Source organism: Cydia amplana, chromosome 24, assembly GCF_948474715.1.
Source record: "Cydia amplana chromosome 24, ilCydAmpl1.1, whole genome shotgun sequence".
Lineage (NCBI taxonomy): Eukaryota > Metazoa > Arthropoda > Insecta > Lepidoptera > Tortricidae > Cydia > Cydia amplana.
The window spans coordinates 5,332,813-5,355,441 of record NC_086092.1 but is presented as its reverse complement, the minus strand read 5'-3'; the positions used below and the strand labels follow the sequence as shown (position 1 = coordinate 5,355,441).

At 36.2% G+C, this 22,629-nt stretch overlaps 1 protein-coding gene across 1 annotated transcript in view; it reads left to right on the top strand.

The window, feature by feature from the left end:
• Nucleotides 1-22,629, top strand: part of LOC134659278 (diacylglycerol kinase 1) — a 181,707-nt gene continuing 159,078 nt past the window's right edge. Inside the window, exon 1 of the mRNA XM_063514931.1 lies at nt 1-637. The gene's annotated coding sequence lies outside the window, so the exon portion shown is untranslated. The remainder of the gene's footprint in view (nt 638-22,629) is intronic.

Genomic DNA, 22,629 nt, shown 5'->3' with positions numbered 1-22,629 from the left:
AGCGTGTATTCATGATTTCTAATAAACGTTGAAAGCGGCCTTCGTCTCCCGCCCAAGTTAATGTCAATCGCTATCAATAAAAAAAAAGTTTCAAATAACGCGCGTTCCAATTCACGCGATCCCAAATTTTCGGCAAATTCCTTCGTCCACTTTTATAAGTACGAAGGATAATGAATCGGAGCGGGATCGGTGTATTGACGATGCACAAGCGAGAGTAGGACAGGGATATTGTGTACTTTCTTTTATAGATTTGCTGAAAGCGTTACGATAGGGCTCTGTATTTCAGTGCCGGTTGGTCAGTCGTCGAGAGAGGATGTTGAATTTTCCCGATGGCTGAAATTTTCCGCAATCTCTCCATGCGATTACCATTTAAAAATGCTACTGCCCTTCTAAAGGCAGAATAGCCTTTTAATTAAGTACATTTTTAAATTTAAGAGTATTTGTGTAAATATGTGTTAGTAACTTCCTAATAATAAAACATTAAATCTGCCGAATGCCTGATTTGTAGAACGATTCGTGCGTGTTTGCGTTTTCTCAGCGGCACCGTTACATTTCCTTTGCTTTGGTGTTAGAAAAATAAAAAAGTGCAATGTGAGTGACAGTTTCGTGAATTTGAATTTGGAAGTTTTCGGAATCGGTACGTATTTAAGACTGTTTGTTTTTTTTTCAGATAAATAGTGCTGTGCTTATTCAGCCGGATATTTTTAGTTTGTTTAACGTTAACGTTATTTTCATTGTTTGGTGGAGATAACGTGTGCTCACATCTGTTCCAGCGTGAGGTGTTATTTATTTTGATTATGAAATTAGAATAGTTACACTTACTTATTTTATTCATTCGTTAAATCGTCTGTTATTTAGGCTGATTTGCTTTTTCCTTTTATTAATAGAAGTTATTACGAGAAGATTTAGTTTGTAATTTGATTAAAATTAAATCAACACAACATAGGCAACAAATGTATACGAATGCCGTTCCTAGACTTTTGTCTGCTTACGCATCTGAACATGGCATAAATTAGTGCCCATACCATGATACATTTATTAAATCCGGTCTACTGACATTATGGAAAATATTTTACATATTTGAATGTATAAACCATAGCTATGCCCCTACGTTCGACTTTTTTCGAGTTTTTACTATGGTAAAAATTATGAGCGAAAAACAGATTTCATAAAAAAAACTGCTTCTAACTCTTATAACCTACCTAAGCTGCTGTCACCTGTGTTTATATAATTGGCGAAAAGACGTGCGGAAATCAATAAGTTACTAATGTTAATCGAAGCTCTTCGAATAAAACTAATTAACCGTCACTTTTAATCGTCGCTCGCGATTAAATCAGTCAATTTTAATCGTTAATCGTTAATCGATAAAATTTTGCTCAACTCTGATTGTAACAGCAATGCTGGTCGATTTCCGCACGTCCCCTGAATTCTCGGCCTCAGTGGCAATGGGTTATTCGCACTAGTTACCAGTGGTAACTACTTACTGGGAATTTTTTTCCCACCTTTTACCACTGGTAACTATATACTGGGAAAAATTATTCCCAGTAGTTACCACCAACTCGGTTTAGTGGTAACTACTGGGAATTTTGTTAGAGTTAAATGCTAATAAAAACAGTATAAATATAGAGTGATTTAATAAATAATTATAAGTCGATTACTTAGTGTTTTAGTAAACTTCATTAAGAGTGACCAAAAATATTGAAACAGTTTAACCGGTACAAGCACAAAAACTATAATAGATGTAAAGATAAATTTAATAAAACTGTTTTATTAGCATTTAACTCTAACAAAATGTTGGTGGTAACCACTAAACCGAGTTGGTGGTAACTACTGGGAATAATTTTTCCCAGTAGTTACCAGTGGTAAAAGGTGGGAAAATTCCCAGTAGTTACCACTGGTAACAACGTGGTGGTAACTAATGGGAATAACCCGTGGCAATGCAGCCCAAATGGATGTACTTTCTAGACTATATTGCCGCATATATGCATAATACTTGCGTTTATATAAAAAGTGCTTAGATGCCAGTAGGCGGGGTATGTCGTAGATCTCACGGTCGCTAGGGCGAAAAGATTTTAGAGTGCTCACGCAAGGCGTGGGCAGGCCCAATACCTACAAGAGCTAGCATGACTACCTTACCCATCTATATATATATATATATATATATATATATATATATATATATATATATATATATATATATAGGTTAACTGGAAGAGATCCCTCAAAGGGATAAGTTCGCCTTTGTACTTCTTACTAATTGTATGTTATTTTTAATATGTCTTTTTGTACAATAAAGAGTTTACTACTACTAATACTTACTACTACTATAGGTAAAGTAGCAACATATCATTTCCCTCTACATTTGTGACGGAAGAAATGGCCATTGCGCGGGTTTCCTGCTTATTTTGCTTGTCAGATCTCTCTGCAATATCACTAACTATACTATACTAAAATTATACTGCTATGGTAGGCAGAGTAACGATATATACTTAAGTAAAAAAAAAGATTAGTCATGTTTTAGCGATTTTTGCTATTGACTACTATTGAGCCAAATGATTGTGTTGTGCCCTTGCAAAATACAGTCTAGTTTTCATGTGAATTTTTCATGACAATTAAAATAGATAGTGCTTCTATCTAGTTTAATATATATTACCCGGCTTTCGAAGTTAAAAATGCACCACACCACCAAAAAAAAACAAAAAAAATTACAAAATTTCATTTGCCATCTATCTCATAGAAAAACGTGAACTGCCATATATTCCGTGTAATTAGGTAAGTATATGAAACTAATGTACGAGTAACATTAGTAACACTATATACTAGATAACATAGTTTGTTTACCAACTGATACCAAGGACATCTATTCTGTCACACAACAAACAGTTGAATAAAGTAAAGTATATACATACCTATATAACACACATTACAAGATAACCTTTTACCGATATGTCACATATCATATGTGGTGCGAATAGGGAATATCTATAACTCTTGCATATTCGAGCGATAAAGAGGCAGATAGCTGAGTTTCGATTTCGCGTTTCCCGGTAGGCCCTTTGTAAACGAACCGCTTTGATGTATCAATGTCATATTTTACTGTCGGTGAAAACTTGACAAAAAACAGGGCACAGTATGTATAAGTTACTCTATGGTTTACGAAAGGCGCTAGTGCTGGACTCTGGCGGCAGAACATTGCAGTAATACTCCCTATAGAGGTACCTACCTATCGATGTTATGGTGAAATTGAAGGGGTGTTTACAAAAACAACATAACTGACTACACTGGTTGACACCTGAAACGATTAACAATGTTCTTAAAAAAGAGTCAACCGCTCTAAGCAGTTATGTTGTTTTTGTAAACATCCCTTCAATTACTTCAGACCTCTGGCTATGTCCGTCTATTTGAGATGATCGTTTTCACACTGTCCAATTCAATCTGAAGACTTACCGCGAAACACCAAAATCTAAATTTCGTTAGTTGCCTCTGTATTCCTCGAATACACAAGAGTGATAGAGTCAGATAACGAAATTTCGATTTTCATGTATACTATTCTTCTCTGGCATATTATTTTTCTTATTATTTGGATTATTTATTATTTTATTTATTTATCTATCTAATACCTTTAAACGAGCAATTCTTGCTTATTTATTTATTTATATGTTTATTTATATATATATTTCGGGGATCTCGGAAACGGCTCTAACGATTTCGATTTAATTTGCTATATGGGAGTTTTCGGGGGCGAAAGATCGATCGAGCTAGGTCTTATCTCTGGGAAAACGCGCATTTTTGAATTTTTATATGTTTTCCGAGCAAAGCTCGGTCTCCCAGATATTTATTATTATTTGGATTAGCGCAGCGGGTCGAAATTTGACGCTTTCCGGCCTGAGGGTAGTAATAGTTATTTGTACAACAAGAGATCAAAGTTTGATATTTCTTCGAGTGCTTATTTTGAGTCCCGTGCAAGCGAAACATTCTATAGTAGATTCACGAGCGTAGCGAGTGAATCTAATTTAGAATCTTGAGCGTAGTAAGGGACTCAAAAGCGCACGAGATGTAAATAACTTTGATCTCGTGTAGTTCATAAAACTTTTCACCTCAGCAGTAAGAACATTTAGACAACCCGAAAAATGTAATCCTTCTTCATCACTTACCTATTTAGTCATGTTTCTTAAGATATACTCACAATTAAGTATAATTACCACAATCAAACACAAAAACAAACAAACAAACGTAGTAAATTTCAGTAAAATAGGTAATATATGAAAACAACGACCATCAATTGATTGACATTTGAATCGGCAACTTTTTTTTTGTAAAAAAAAAACATTGTAAGATACGGTCCGAATTACGGATACTTACTATTTGTAAACTATTGTAGAGATTCTTAAAAGTATAATTATTTATTTTACGTGATATACTGTGTATTTTTTGAGTTCATTATTTTAATCGTACAATAAATTACGTAAAATATAGTGTTTTTATCAGTTTTTATCAAATCTGAAACTTTATTTTCATTAATTACATATTAAGAATTCATACTTGTATGTGTTTTGGAACGATGCGTTCTGACGGTTTTCGGGAGTCTATTATAAACCGTCAATATACCGTTGAATGTCGTTTGAAATTTTTTTTGTCTCTTTCTTTTTGCTAACGACGTGAAAGGGACAGAGGTAATAAAATCCAAGTATTTCGAACTTGTATTAGACCCCGCATGTTGAAATGACATTTGAATATTAAGGTCACTTGAATGTCATTTTGTCTCACTCAGTGAGCAAAATGCGATTTTGCTCACTGTTTTTAAGTAGCAAAGTACCCTTGTTCGAGCTGCTGAGGTGAAAACAATATTGAAATATTTAGGTAGGTTTAAAACCTAAATAAAAATATCGCGCCCTCGTAAATAGGAGATCGACCATCTTTATATCATTCATCTTTTATCTGTTCTTGAAACTTAATCTCTAGACGTCAAAATTTGCCAAGAAAAATGCAATTTTAATTTGTCAAAGCAAAGATTCAAATTAGAATTGAACAGGAGACCTTTATACAGGGTGTTTCCTGTAACAGGAGCAATAAATTATACTGTAGGTTGTACTCCTCAAACTGACCAACATTTGTTCAGCAACTTTTGAAAATAACTCATGTTTTGATTTTTATTACACTTTAAAGTTTATTCTAAGACGCAATGTATTGCAAATTTTGTTATGTTTAAAGCGTGACAAGCAACGTCAAACACACTGATGTCAGCGTACATTGAAGACAATATTTATTTTGTATGAAAAAGGGGAAGTCTAAAGGATTCATAATTTTTATAAGTTGCTGAACAAATGTTGGTCAGTTTGAGGAGTAGGTACAGCCTTTAGTTTAACTCGGGCCGGCTAGAGGTGAAGGGTCCATTACTTATTTACTCGCAACCCAAATCCAACATTTCTCCGATATCTGTCAGCTGTCAAAACGGGGAATGTTGTAGCGTTTGACAGATTCATTAACGTCAGCGTTAATACAATTCGCTAACGTTGTTTTGACGTACCTAGTACAGTAACTTAGTAACAGGAACCGAATTTCGCAAATTGCGGGGATCTTTCTCTTTTACTCCAATGAAGGCGTAATTAGAGTGACAGAGAAAAATGCCCGTAATTTGTGAAATTCGGTTTTCGCGGTAGCCCCTCTAGGTTATGTTTCTGGTAAAACTTTTGAATAAGCACAAACGGAATGAAAACGGATTTCCATTCTTTGAAGGTTGTTTTTATTACATTTTAATTGAATTTGTTGAGTTTGAAGACCTAACTTAATCAGTTGATGATCGTCGTTTGTCCCTATCTGTCGTTATGCCATACTGCCATACAGAGGGAAAAACGACGATCATCAGCTGATTAACTTAGCAGACGTTTATGAATAACGCTGTAAATCACTAATACTCGTATTAGCTTGTATTTTATAATGCAATAGGCCCTTTATGTACCTATTACTGTGTATATTTATGTTGTACCTAATACCTATATGTAATTTAAATCCATATATACCTTATCCGAAATAAAAGCTTGTTTAAAATTGTTATTATTATATCTTCATCTTCCTCGCGTTATCCCGGCATTTTGCCACGGCTCATGGGAGCCTGGGGTCCGCTGGGCAATTAATCCCAGTTATTGGCGTGGGCACTAGTTTTTACGAAAGCGACTGTCATCTGACCTTCCAACCCAGAGGGTAAACTAGGCCCGTATTGGGATTAGTCCGGTTTCCTCACGATGTTTTAGTTCACCGAAAAGCGACTGGTAAATATCAAATGATATTTCGTACATAAGTTCAGAAAAACTCATTGGTACGAGCCGGGGTTCGAATTCGAACCCGCGACCTCCGGATTGCAAGTCGCACGCTCTTACCGCTAGGCCACCAGCGCTCCCACTCCCAGCGCGTTTTATTAGTTAAGTATGTACTTACTTATTTCTATTTTAGTTACTGGTTCCAGTTTCTTCAATACACGTCCAAAAGAGAGACAAGGCAAGAATAATGTCGGTTTACTAATTGTATTTCAGAATGTACATTATTGGAGACGTCGGTTGGAATGCCAATTAGGACGATATCCTTCGACAGAGAGATATATTGTTTTTAGACTTTGTTTAACCTTTTGGACGCCAATGACCGATATATCCGCACCGTAGGTTCAACGCCAAAGACCGATTAATCGGTCACAGACCACAGAGCAACATCTACCTACGTGCATATACATAAAGTTCAACTTCAGTTTTGACACTTCAATGATGTGGCGTCTGAGTGACAGCTTTTGTGTTTGACAGGGCGTGGAAAAGGTTAAGAAAAAACGAATGAATACCTATTGATTTTATATAATGTGTTTGTACACCTAGAGTGGAGCCGTTAACCGCGTATCGTACGATGAATTATATCGACAAATCACGCCCCATATACCTATGTTTTTGTTCAACCATTTTTAAATTGCACCCCTTCAAAGTTATATGGCGCCAAATATATGAATGCACTTGGTTAAAATAATCTGGCCTAATATACCGTGAAAATCGAAGTTCGTCAAATTGCGGGCATTTTTCTCTGTCACTCTATAATAAAGCTCTCCAAGGGGCCTCTACGTGTTGGATCTATATCCCCACGCAAGCCTATCAAAAGACCGGGATTATAGGCCCGTGAAAGCCAAAAGGAGATACAAATAATAATAATAATTCTTTCTTTTAACCATCGAGGATCATTGTGTTAGTAATATAAACTAGTAGTTCGCCCCGAACTGAGAACTCGCGGTTAACCAAAAATTATATAGCGATTGACTTTGTTGCACCTACTTAGGTACTCGTATAGTGCGACATAAAATAATAGAAAATAAATGAGGGCGCCACTTTCTATGCTCAACACTTTAATGGGCTGGTGAGTAATTACTAAATGAACACTGAAAATAGGGGTCATTTTAGCTCCTATTGCGTCGTTTCTAGCGTAGAATCAGCGCCATCTATGTCAGCGGAACATGCTTTTCCGAGTAATGGCTACTTTCCTCTATACACTGATGTTATAACTATACATATAGGTATCACAGTTACAGAGATATAAGCCACCGCGCCATAACACTTTTCGTTACACTTGGTTTTTGGTCCGGCACCTCTACTACGGGTTTTTAAAGTCCGTCAACCAAATCTTGTCAGTAGTAAAAGGCGGCAAATTTGAAAAATCGCGGGATAGCAACACTGTGTTCGAATAATTCCAAAATGCGTGTCATCTGTGTTTTATCTGTGGAATGTGGATCGTGAACGACAGCCGTCACTTTATTTGTTTTCATTTGGTTTTCATTCTGAATCGTTTCTGTTTCAAGAGATATTTCTGCTGTCACCATTAAATACCAATACATTAAATAAGAATAAGCAAAGCTAAGGGGCCTACAATGTACAATCATGCTCGTTGATGGTAAACATTACTAAAAATTGAGGTTATGACAAGTACATACTGGAAGAACTCTTTCGAACTTTTAAGATTATGTTCAGTTTTTTTGTTTTAGGGTTAAAAGCCCACATGTCTAATATTTTCAGCAATCAGTTGTGACTATTTACAAAGATGCAATAGAATACTACAGAGTATTATGCTTGGTTGAAGTGACCCGGTAACATTGGTAACTTCATTATATTTTTTCAATTAATGACCTGAATTATAGTGTAAGCTAAAGTGACCCTTATCTTATTTACCTTTAAATTAAATAAACACCCTTATGGAAATATCAGTTGTTTTATTTTTAATATGTAATCCTATTGTACAATATAACGTAATGGACCCTATAATGGACGTGGAACCGGTAATGGGACATAAAACCACAAATCCTCTAAAATAAGTATGTAAAAGTAGTTTATAAACACTGGCAATATTTAACCATAAATAAGAGTCATATTAGAGCTGTTTAAGTTTGACTTTTTATTAATTTCGGTTACTTTTTAAGAAATTGGCGCCAACCCAAAAGTTGCCGTGTCACTGAAAAAATAACCAGTAAGAATTCTTAACAACTTCGCTAAGAGAGGTGAGTTCATATATTAAATTGTAATTAAATATTTCTTGGTGTAAACTAGAATGTGTTTTGTTAATTGCATTTACCATGAGATAAGGTATACAACACACTATGTTGTGACTCTAGATATGTATAAAAAATAGTGGTATTTTGCCCAATCCCATTATAGGAGCTGTAAAACTGCATACCTCCTATGATGGGACAATTTACATAATGATGCTTGCCATGGCGTAATTTCATGTTTAAACAATACAGAAGTATAATGTAGTTACGAACTATGTCAGGAGGTCTCCTCGGACCAGATCTTATGATGGAGACAGGAGGTGGCCATAGGAACTCTGTGATAAACGTAACCTAATTGTGTTTGTGTTTGTTAGAATTGTCTCGATGAGTATTAGTTGGCTGTCGAAAGAAAAATACATTCTTACATAAAAGCTTAAAATACCAAAAATGACTAATAACTAGTTTTTTGCCAAAAACTTATTCCCTTTTCCAATATCTTATACTGATCGGGTATGTCCATTATGGGGGGCCCATTACTGGAGCTTTGCTGTCCATGACTGGAGAAAAAAAACATACTTTTAATTTATTAATTATGTGGAAACTAATTGCAGTATCTTTGATACAACACGCCTTAAACATGAAAGAAAGATAGGATATTCATCTTTTAACAAGCTAAGCGGTAGTACTTTTACATGTATCAGGGAAATATCACAAATACTCCAGATTTCCTCTTAAATGTCCCATGACTGGTGCCGTTACTATATACCAATCAAAAAAATTACACAGGTATGTCATATTCATCCAGAATAGTACACTAATTTACATTAACAAGTGGCATATTATATTGTAAATAACAAATATATGCACTATCTAATTATCTGCATTTTGATATGATTTTATTTGAGGTTTTCAATAAACCGCGAGTGACAATTTGAATTGACGTACGCAGGGCGCGCTCAGCGGAAAAAAATATATTTTGGTTCGATGTACATTGCTGCTTTTCTTAGCGCAAGACTGCTCTTTGAGTGTTGCCCTACTTTAGTTTGCTTTACATTGCTACTGACAAGATTTGGTTGACGGACTATAAAGACGTTTCACGTCAAAAATGTAGGCGCGAAGGGATATGATCTCATAGAAAATTTGAGTTTCGCGCCTTTTTCTACTGACAAGATTTGCTTTTTTGCATCAATTTTGAAGCGCCATTTACAAGTTTAGCGTTAAGTAATATAGATGGCGCTATTTTTTCGAATAAAGGGCTTCGTATACGGCTGTCCCTCCCCTGGATTTAAGTCACCACCATAGAGATTAAAATAAACTGTATCTGTGCTAAGCCGAAATATTTCTTGTCAGATGTCACATACATATATTATGTTTATTCTATTTTATTTTTATCTTGCTAATTATTTCAAAATGGTAAATTTAAAAACGATATTATAAAAGTGTAAGTCGAGCACTTTCATTTGATACTAAACTCGACCATGTTTCTTGCAAAAAATTGACCAGAATAGCAAGACCCCTCACAAACTGCTTTTTGACCTTCTAAGCTCTTCTAGCTTAATAACCTCTTGATCGGGCCTGCTCATAATTTAATGACTAAAATATAATGCCCTAGACTACACGTTTACCCAATTTCATTTAAATTAGAACAAATTTACTTAAGTTATTGAGTATCAAACTATCTTCTGACAGTTCAGCTTAAAAACATCGAAATGCCGAGACGTGCCGCTAGCCAGCCGCGTGTTCAAAGTCGAATGTAAGAACTTCGCTTCGCTTCGCTCGCTCGTTCGATAATCTTATCCGAATGTTAGAACTAAATATACATAACTACCCTTAATAACTATAACTATCTGTACATTTGTTTATTTATTACTGCGTGCGTGTATCAGGCAGCAGTTATTCAAACACAGAGGCAATCAATCCTGTTAGCTAACATTCTCAGAATGCTGTTGGAGCTGGACCTCACTCTGCGCACAAGGGATGTAGCTCGCTTGCGCATAGTGGTGTAGAAGCAGTCTACTCGCGCCTCCGCGCGCGCGTTCTATGTCGTAATTACGAACTTTAATTTTCGCGGTAAGCCCCCTGTCCATTTACCTGTCGTACATTAAAACAATAGGTATATCATTCGATAGCTTATGAATTAGGCCATAAATGTCACACATAAAATTTTCCACAATTGCTTACTCGAGAAATAGGTACCGTAAAACGGGGTGAGTAGGTTTCGCGGGGAGATGTGGGTTATGATTATGAATGGGGAGAGAAGGTTTGAGAGGGGGGTGAGAAGGGATTTTAAGGCTACTGCTACAAAAATAATGTATTCCAATTTAAAATGGAGCTATAGTAATACGCATAGTAAAACAAAAATCGATCCAACAATCTTCCAAAATCACCTTTGTATGAAAACCCCTCTCACCCCAAATACGAGGCACTACGGGGTGAGGTGGGTTTTCCTGTTTATCGTCAAAGTTATGAAATGGAACTACCCAAAATAAAATAAAAACTAAAATACAAACGTCCGGAACACTTATTATATACACCATTCAGTTTTCATATGTAAAAATAAAATGTTATCGAGGTTTGAATTTCAGTTTTGACCCTACTCACCCCATTTTACGGTAACAACAAAAAGAAAAATTGTCTCCAATTTGTAATTTTTAAATAGGTAACCAACACTGCCACCGAGAGTAGAGTGAATGTTAATTTTCATTTATCTCTAACAAAATCCACAACACACTTCAGAATAAGATTTGGGATAGTAATTTCTAAAAGTATTCCAGGATTGTCCCCAAGCGGCATTACAGCGATGTTTCCGGAAACTTGCCCGGGCAAAATATTATTATAGGGCAATTATACCAACTTTCCTGCTTCCGATTACAGCCTGACTTTCTGTGGGACTCTCATTCTTTTACATAATATGTATTGAATACCTATGTGCCTATAGTTCGTTTTTTTAGAATTAGAAATAAGGTAAAACAATCTTGATGTGTCTTTTTATTGAAAAACACGTTTTAAAAATAGGTCACGGCAAATATGTAGCAATTATGAATCTAATACGATCATTTATATTCTTCTGCTTTCATAGTAATAGTTACTGATTTTTTAAAATTTCAATTAAAAGACATGTCAAGATCGCTTAAAAAAAAACGAACTATAGTTAGGTTTAGTTGAGTTTCGCAAAGGCCGATTTAAATTTTCGCGCATGCGGCTTTCACGTAGGTACCTACCTATCAATAGATTGATTATTATATAATTTAATATTATTTTGTAGGTTATATAATTTCATGAATCTATGAAAAGGGACCTTATTGTCGATGGCGCTTACGCCATTATTAACGATGCTCCGATATAAATACAATGCCGCGCGACGCTGTGCGGCGTAAGCGCCATCGACAATAAGGTCCATTTTCATAGATAATGCCCCATATAATGTCTATATAGCCTATTTTACACGTGTCTGTGTAATCTTTCTTTGAGTGTTTGTTCAGCAGATAATTTTGCCGCGTGAGGTTTAACTGCTCTGTTCAAAGGCTGCGGGTTATTTGAGTTGAGCCATCATTATTATTTTTACCTTGAGTAAGCAACTTTTTTTCTTTATTAAGGGGCTTTTTCGAGAATAAGTAGTCGTAAGTGCTTAATTTTCCTGCCATCCAAAGGGTGTCTGGAAGAGATCGCTTTGTAACGATAAGACCGCCTGTAAGCGCCAAAGTGGGGCCTTTGACTTAGACTTCGACACATAGGTAGTTATCGAATTATCCCATTTTAGAATTAACCCACTACACCTTACATATTCATATTCATTTATTCATTCATTTATAATATACATTGTGTTTGAATAACAGATATATTATTATACAAAATTAAAAATAACATGCATTAAAATAAAGTACATACTCATAATACGTACAATATATTGTCCTACTCGTCCCAAAATAGGGTATTAAGCACAGAACATATTAAAGAGGTTAGAATGGCTATCGCGCGCAGTTAGTATCGGAACCGGTGTCGCCGCTCGTTCCTCTCCACATTTACTAGCTAGAACTACTAAAAACTAGCTAGCGCCTTGTGTGCATGGTGAATGGATACGCCTCCTTTAGACAGATTTGATGCCTGGCTTCTTAATCTGAAGGTTATTGTGGCCCAAAAAGGCATATTTACTTCGTTTTCGGTCAGCGCGGGCGAGTAGCATGCGAGCGTTTGCTCAAAACCGGCGGCGACACGTACCCTGCTCGCATCGCCATTCTAACTTGTTCTGTTCTGTGGTATTAAGTACTTAAAGTTATCAAAATTTATATCAAATATCATAAAGATTATTGTAAAATTTCCCTCTGTCTAAGTTCCAAAAGATAGGTACCTACTTACGCATTAACTTTAAGCGTAAATTTTTAATTGGTTCGCGCGAAGTTCGCGCTTATTCAATTAAAATTACCTGAAAGTTATTATACGTTAATTTGTACTTTAATTAATTTCGTATCTTCATGTAGATTAATATTTAATATTTAATCCTTAAATGCATGACTTTTTCTTTTTGCCCGAAATTAATATATGTATCACATAATTGTTTGCCGATTCTAGGAAAAATAGTAAAAAAAATATAACTTCGATTTTCACTGCGAAATCAGTGTTAGAAGTTGAATTGGCTAAATCATATTTATGTAAATATGTAATTATGTATTGTCTCGTTTGTTTGTGCTTACGAATAAATTATATTATATTCTAATATGTAATTTTCAGTAATAGATATATGAAATGTTTTACTTACCATTAGAAAGGTACACTATTTGTGATATACCTATGATAAAGTTTTTAAATATAAAATAATTACAAACCCCGAAAATCTGCCCAAAATGACATACTAAAAATCATCAACTTCCAGGTTTTTCCAAGTTTTCCGACATTTCGTCTATAAACAAATGTAATTTTTATAAATTAAAAAACTGCGTAAATTTATGTAATGATTCGGAAAATTTATTAGTTTTACTATTGAAATAATATATAGGAACAAATAGAATTTGTTTAACCCTTAATCTGTGAGCTGTCGAATGCTTTGTAGACATTTGGCAACACTATGCATTTAAGGGTTAAGTAACTTATAATTGGCACTTTTATTTCTCGCTCATATAAGAATAGAGTCTGTGCGGAAAGAAAAGAGTCGTGGAATGTATTGGGCCCAATACATTTCACGACTCTTCTCTTTCCGAACAGACTCTAGTCAAAAAACCGGCCAAGTGCGAATCGGACTCGCGTTCCAAGGGTTCCGTCCATTAAGTCCGACTCACGCTTGTCTGCATATTTCTAATAGGTTTTCCTGTCATCTATTGATAAATAACTATTTTGCGTTTTTTTTTTCAAAATTAGAGTGCGTGTTCAGATATTGTGAACACCTTGGCCGCTCCGATATATCTGATGGCGACTGTACCTATCGGGTAATAGAATAGCTATTAGCCTATTAGTGATAGATCACATAATGCTCACGTCTATAGGCACCTTATCGTCAAAAGCGTCTGACGTCACGACATTATGTTATTAATAGGTATACATTATAATTCCATGAGTAATAATGGTATGAGTGGAAGTGGAAATATCTAGGGTATATGTGACGTTATCTATGAAAAGGGACCTTACTGTCGATGGCGCTTACGCCATTATTAACGATGCTCCGATATAAATACAATGCCGCGCGACGCTGTGCGGCGTAAGCGCCATCGACAATAAGGTCCCTTTTCATAGATAATGCCCCATATTAATGTTCACAGCGGTGGTGGCCGAGCCGAGCCCCTATTCATCACGGTGACAGGTGCGACAATTATAAAACATCACTGTTGCTGACGTCACAGGCGTCCATGGGCTACGGTTACCGCTTACTATCGGGCGGGCCGTATTCCTGTTTGCAACCATCACTGTGTTATTAAAAAAAAACTTTATTGGGGAAAACAGGTATTTCTTGCGCTTTCACGATTTCGGGGTTGGCCCCACAGTAAAAGTTGTTGAGTATGACACCTTCATAATTCACTCCTCAGAGTCAGTCATAACTAAAGCACCCAATATGTATATTAGTATAATGTTCATGGCAAGTTTGAAAATGATAGCGTAATTTCGATTGTCTTAAAGCTTACATACAATACATTATTATTTATTTTTACATTATTTTCAGGAAATCAGATAATAATAAGCCGAGTGCTACAAACTTTTACCTTCAAATGGATTGCCTTCGCTGGAGGCCATTCCACTTTGCAACCCTCCTGAGATACGGGTAGTTGCGTATATTCAAAGTCTACTCGGAACCGCTATTGAAATACCTGTTAATATCGTTCCAAAACCGTTATATTATTTCGTTCTTATAAAACCGGTTAATTGATGGAACGCGAACTAAAAAAATTACGTTCTCTCTCCTAACCGGTAAGAAGAGGGAACGGAAATTTATGATTCGCAGGGGACGATATAATACCGGTTTCGGAGAAACTCGGTTAAACTCGTTGTCATACGTGAAAGAGATAGCAATATTTACTTGCTTCGATATTTTCAATTTAACCGGTTGGGTCAAAAACAATACTGTGTTCACGTCTTTCCTGTTGACATACACAAGAGTTAAGGGCTATAAAGGTTAATTTTCTTATTTAATCCTTATCCACGTGAAAACTAGTGTGTTCACGCGAACTGTACATTTTTCTCTCCTGTGGGCAATAGTTAACAGCTTGTGGGCATGTAAGTAATGATTTTATCATAGTTCTCTAAATAAAAGGAGGACCTTTTCACGTGGATAAGGATTAAATAAGAAAATTAACCTTTATAGCCCTTAACTCTTGTGTATGTCAACAGGAAAGACGTGAACACAGTATTGTTTTTGACCCGGTTAATTTCGTTCTACAAAAACGGAAGGCGAACGAATTTGGCAATGAGTGTCGCAATAGAACAGTTCTTTAACCGGTAACCGCAAACGGAAACGAAATCCTTTTCGTTCCCAGTTAAATGAACGAACCCGGTTGGAAACATAAAACGGTTTCCGAGCCCTGGTCTAAAGTAGCCTCCGGCTGTGTGTGATGGATTTACCTTCTTTTAGTACCTTTTTTAGGCTCTTTATTTTACCAAGGGTATGTATAGTACGAGTGTATAGTACACACGTACACGCTATACTAGAAGTGTATGTACACTTATTATATCCATGGCTAGTAATCCTCTAATCCTGATAATAATGATGCATGCTGTTGAAATATCTCCACTGTTTAATAGATCCACAAGAACTAATTGAATGCCAATACTGTAACAAGTACTTATCTTTGTTACCGTTAAAAGTAAAAAACTTTGCCCATAACATAACTTTGCCCACCGCGTCACAGTTCAGTAAAAGCGAAATAACTTAAAAGTAGTTACAGATACACTTTCTGAAGAAGTCACGGTAAGGGCTAATTTAGACGGCGCGCGTATACGATTTTAGTTAGGTACTTACATTAATGCGGACCATTGAGGTGACATCAATTCAGCCGACCGATCAAATGACGCAATGCAATGCAACTCGCATGCAAGTTCTCGCACCGTCTAAATGAGCCCTAGTCTTTTGTGATGATTGGTTTTTATTTGATTAAATAAATACCGTACCGTAGAACCCCCCCGAGGCATTACGTGACCCATCAAAGGCTCTCCGCAGATGCGCGTAAAATGCGTTTGTTACGCGCGGGCAGTTTCACCGTGTTTGTGGAGTCTGTTCCGGCTTTTTATAGGTACTCAAAACTGTTTGGATGGATAACGGAGAGTTGAGAGTATCTATCTACTAAATTATTAGGGGTGTATTTTTTACGTGATACTAGATGTATATACGTGACTGTACCCACTACTATTAGCAACTATTGTTATGAGGGCAATCCTGAAATCGCAATAAAAAAAACGGCTGGTGTATGTACTACAGTCACGCTCCGTTATTATTACGCCATTTTGAGCTCTAGCTGAATTGGACATTCCATAAGTAAGTACAACCGTAAAAGGCTAGGACAGGACCCTAAATGGCATAACAATCCCGTGTGGTGACTGTACATACTAAAGTTGAACACGACACAATGAATAGTTTTCTTTTTATGATAGTAAAAATTGATAATAGAAATGAGTATAATCGCGTAAGATATATACTTGTAATACCTAATAAGTTTAATGTCACCCGGTGTATAACGCGATACGATTTATACTTGGTTAAGCAGATCTTGTCAGTAGAAAAAGGCGGCAAATTTGAAAAATGTAGGCGCAACGGGATTGCGTCCCATAAAAAAAATTAATTTCGCGCCTTTTTTTACTGACAAGATTTGCTTGACCAAGTATATCTTAAAATCTGGGGGCACGGTAGTGCCCCCGCCAAGACGAGCAAAGCGAAGCGCAAAGGCACTACCTACCTTTTCTCGAAGCGCTTCGTCGTTTTTTTGAACCCTCTTAACTTGGGTTTGGATTATACCAGATAAACAAAACTCTCGGGATATGATGTCAATAGTGGACTTATTAAGCATAAAAATTTTCAATTGCATAGCTCTTATACTTTAGATTTTATGAATGTCTAAAAAACCCCGATTTCGTCACTGACTCACTCACTCACTCACTGTTGATCATCAAAACCTCTAGGGTACTTCATGAAGTCCTAGGAAGCTGAAATTTGGTATGTGAGATAGTATTAGTCCACAAACAACAAAAAAATTCAAAAACTTGAAATTATTAGCCTCTAAGGGGGTGAAAAGGGGAGTGGAATTTTGTATGGGTAATCAATAACTGCGGAACCGATTTAGTTGAAATTTGGTATGTAGATAGTTATTGTTATGGGGAAGGATATAAAATAGTTTCAACCCCAAAATCACCCCGTAAGGGTGAAAAGGGGTGGAAAAAGGCGTTAAGGGAAAAAGCTGGTTGATGTTTGTATGGGGAATCAGTAAAAAGCAGATTGTATATAAAAGAACATAAAAGATGCCCCCAGGTACGTATTCCAGGATTTTTAATAGTAAATCACCCGCAACAATTTAAATCAGAAGATTGTCATAAGCAACTTACAAAAAGATGTGAAATCTCACCAAAAACATTTTCATGTAAAATGTTGCCAAGACGAAACCATAAGGCTCGTACTGACAAAAAGTTATTAGATCTCTTGTAGAGCCAAGCTTCTAACTCTACAGGCCCTACCTTCACAGACTCTACACCTTAGTCAAAATATGTGGCTTGGCCGTTTCGTCACATGGGCGTAAGGTTAAAAATGTATTCACTATTCATTATTTTTTATTATAAAATAGTTCTTGTAATAATGAAACGGCCAAGCCACATATTTTGACTAAGGTGTAGAGCAGTGGTTCCTAACCTGGGGGTAATTACCCCCGTGGGGGTAAAACTGGTATTTTACGGGGGTAAATAAGCTAACCTAATATAACAATACAACAAACGTTCGCGTTTTATTTTTTATTACCATCGGGAGGAGGGGTAAAATCAGGTTCCCTAGTTAGTCATAGGGGTGACCGGACTGAAAAGGTTAGGAACCACTGGTGTAGAGTCTGTGAAGGTAGGGCCTGTAGAGTTAGAAGCTTGGCTCTACAAGAGATCTGATAACTTTTTGTCAGTGCGAGCCTTATGGTTTCGTCTTGGCAACATTTTACATGAAAATGTTTTTGGTGGAATATAACATTTCTCTTAAAATGTACCATAAGCCAGTAGAGTTAGTAGGTATGTACCATGTCGACAAATAAATAATACGCAAATAAAAGTTATACACTAGTCAATTTTCGCAGACCCCCAAGAGTCCTTGCGCCCATTTAGGTCCTTCTTATAGCGCGTAAAATGCGTTTTTACGGGCGGGTAGCGGGGATAAAAGTGCTCGTGAAGTTCTTGATCCTTTGTGCTGGTACTGAGTGGTTACAAATTACAATAGTTCGTCGCTACTGTGACATTCAACATCAACATTTATTCAGCAAATAGGCCACAAGGGCACTTTTACACGTCAACATGGAATTTACATACTTACAGCAAAAAAAAAACACATAAACAATTATAAAATACAACTAAGCCGCAAATATCAAATCAAACTAAAGTATTACATAGAGATGTATAAAGTCTCTAAATGTCGAATTACAAAAAACGCTATAACAATAGTATTGAAGAAAAAAACCACAAAGATACAAAAACTATAATCTAAAATTATTTAGAGATGTAAATGTCTCTAAGTGTCATCATAACTAAAAGATTACAATATATAGTAGTTGATAAAATTATCCTTAAAGATGTATAGGGTCTCCAAGAGTCAAAATCCTGTATACCTAAATTACTTAATTAAAACATTAATTACTGCCGGTGGGCCGGCCCAGATACCGCTGGGGAGACAGTGTGGAAGCGGATCTGCTTAGCTTCAAGATTAGCTTCAAGCCGATAATTGGCAGGAAACGGCGCAGGATCGGGAAAAATGGTGTGCTCTCGTTTCGGAGGCCAAGATCCTCTTTGGGTCGCTGAGCCGTAATAGTTATTTAGTTAAGTAGTTAAAACATTAATTAAGAGAGAAAATGATAATAAAAATAAAATAGCATACGAGAACCGAATGAGTTGTGTCCATGTAATTATCCTCAAAAATAAAGTTAATAAATATAATAGCTCGTGTTAGCTTAAATAGACCAGTCTCCACAAACAGCACCCGTTCACGAGTATGACGCGTATCTTAGCCATCGCCTCTCTCAACCTTCATTCGGGAAAGTGGCGACCCGATCAACAACGCCACCGTAAGCAAAGACTTTTAAGCGAGCATGACATATTCAAGCTGCCGGGCCATATTAATATTTAAATTGTAATAACGTATAGCTATGAGACACAACATTACAATTAGATTAAGCTTAGAATAAATTTAAAAGTGGAATATTACTGTCTTGGGTGTCATCTGAGCCATCAAGACCTCAGCAAATCTTTCTTTCTTTTATATGGTCAAGGGGTCCCCTTGACCAGCTCGATCCAGAGGCCGTGAGTTCAAGTCTCACCCAAGACAGTAATTATTCCACTTTTAAATTTATTCTAAGCTTAATAGCATCGATCGCAGACGTTTCTGTTTGTTAAAAAAAATCAATTAAGTAGACTATGTTCAATACTAACAATATGTGGACCTAATTTTGTCTGTAATAAATAAATTCATTCATTCATTCATTATGTGATTTTCACCTCATCATGCAGTACCTATTTCAGTAGGTATATATTATTATTTACTTGAATACCCACTCATTTATTTTCACGTAGTTACCCAATAAAAAGTAAATACTTTACACTTACCTATTTTTTTAAATAAAAATCTTTATTTTAGTCTGAAAATTGTGTTACGTTGTCTAGCAGCTACAAGCTACTTACAGCTACATAATCGGGTTGCTGGAAAAGTATAAAATTTTGCCCTTTAACATAACTTTGCCCACCGCGTCACAGTTCAGTCGCGTCAGTGACGCGGTGGGCAAAGTTATGTTCATGGGCAAAGTTTTATACTTTTACGGGCGTTAGTAAAATAAACTATCAACCCGGTTATAGGAATGAAACGATGAAATAGTACATACCTAGAGAGGTAAATTCGTGAATGCTTCAGATCGTAGGTGTTTGTGGCCCGAACCGATGATGAGGGCCATAAATATGCGATCTGGGGCTTTACGAATTACCGCCCGTGGTTTGTCTAAAGTTTTACGTCTTGCCTTGGCCAGGAAGAAGCCTCGTTACGCGAGGAGAAAAGCCCACTTACGGGCCTAGTGACGTATTATAATAAATGATTATGGTCAACGTCAGAAAACCCATTATTAAACCCCTTGAAACCGGCCGCTTTCCAAGCTTCAGGAGTTTCAGAGTTAAAAGCGTAATTGCTGAGTTTCATTCAAGCGCGAACTATCTGGGGCTAACCAGTATAACCTAAAGTCCACCATACAAGAACTGCGGGCTGTATTACAGGCCCCATTCTTATTGCCCGTATGGCCCGTCCCTAGATATACCTGTATATCTGTATATGTTGCCTGTAACACGAGCAAATAATTAAAACATATATTATACTCTTCAAACTATAAAACTTTTGTTAAACAACTTTTAAAAAATATGAATGTATTAGACTTCCTGTTTTTCATACAAAATAAATATTGCCTACAATGTACGCTGACATCAGTGTGTTTGACGTTGCTTGTCACGCTTTAATCATAACAAAATTTGCAATACATTGCGTCTTAGAATAAACTTTAATTAAAATCAAAACATAAGCTATTTTTAAAAGTTCCTGAACAAATGTTGGCCAGTTTGAGGAGTACAGCATACAGTTTAATTTATTGCTCCTGTTACGGGAAACACCCTGTATTATGTCAATGCCTAAACCACTTTACGAGTTTCGCCCGAGATCCTTACCTATTTATTTACTCGTAAAAATGTGTTCCAAACCCGCGGTATATCAGGCCCCTATTCGAGATGTAATAATGTCAGATATCGCGTCCACTTCAATTCAACAGTTGATTGAATCGCATATTCATCAACTGCGGATACTGGGATAATATCATTTGGTAGGTACAACCAGTAATTCAACAAAAATCAACTTTGTTTTATTACTACTTTAAGGTTTATAATGGTTTGGTTTGGTTGTCAACTGTGGATTGCTAACGTCAAATTTAGACACAGGATTGTTCTGATTCAACGGGAGTTCAACACGATACGTCAAACGTCGCTACCGCTCCTTCGTAAAATAATAACTGACTCGGACTCGCTTGAGCAATGGTAATACCATCTCCTATTTAGCGTGTACAAAGTGAAAGGCAAACAACAGCTTTGAGCTCCCGTCCTACTTACTCCATTCCACTTTAGATAACGCGATTTTCTTTAGCTTCGTAAAGTAATCAGTTGACGACGTCTATGGATCATATTTAACTTGTTTTTGAGTAGAGTGACAGATAAGGATAATAATTAAATGTTTGATTAAAGTTCTTCTAGTTTGTTGTAGATAGCAAGTAAAATCCATGGGATCCCTTTGTTTCTCATAAAGTTTTAAGTCATAATGTATTGTTTATTATAATTAATCATAAGTCATAAAACTGAAATCGTTAACTTTTCAGGATATTCATAAGGTTTTCCTATAGATAGTCTTGGTCAAGTTAGGTTTGTTTTATGGCAATCCTAAAAAGTGACGCGTTTCTAAATAACTAACGAAAATGCGGGCAAACAATACATTATGACTTTTAGGGAAACGATCTAGACCAAAATCCATATTTACTTATCCATATAGTATCCATAGGTACTATGTATATCAACACCTTATAAAACAACTAGCGACCCGCCCCGGTTTCGCACGGGTTAACAAATTATACACCAAAACCTTTTGCAAGAACATATACATACACACAAACGGCGGGTAACTTTCGTCGCGGAACGTCACATCTTCGCAATTGTTAATTGATTAAAGTACTAAATATCATACATTTCCCTGACCTGTTTGCGTCACAGTCACATGACATAAGCACATTAGCTTATGCTGTGTCATCGTAATAATATTATCTGCAAGTAAATAGTTTATTTCAGCTGACATTAACGTGACTTAAGGTGTGGATACATTGACATTGAAATAGGATAATGTGATAATGGTGACATGTTAATATGATTTACTAAAATCTACAATTAATGCGAAGGTAATTTTATTGAAGTGAAAACTTCTTTAGCGGCGCTGGGCACTTTTTGAGGTAGGGAAAAAATGATAAACTCGAGACAGCGTAAGGCGATCACGTGACCGTAAGGACCGTAAGGAGTAAGGCGATCACGTGACCGTAAGGGGCGTAAGGTTTAGATGGCCACTCATAATTTAGATGGCATTTAAATCAATAAAGAAAAACTCAATGTTACTTATTTGACCTTTATTTTGCGGACTCCTTTTCAAGACTCTTTACCTATGTTCAAATAATTTGACGTTGTCATGGCAGTATGTAAATAAACATGTAAATGAAAAAGTGTGATCTTATTTGAGAATGATAATAATGTATAATAAATAAATAGAATACCTCCGCTAAACGTATGTATCATGTTACCGGGCGTCGGTAACATAGTGAGGTGAGTTTTCACTTCTATCGGCACTCCCGGAGTGCAACCGTTGTTGCTTGTTTTTGATCGAACTAATCGAGCTAACTCAATAAAGT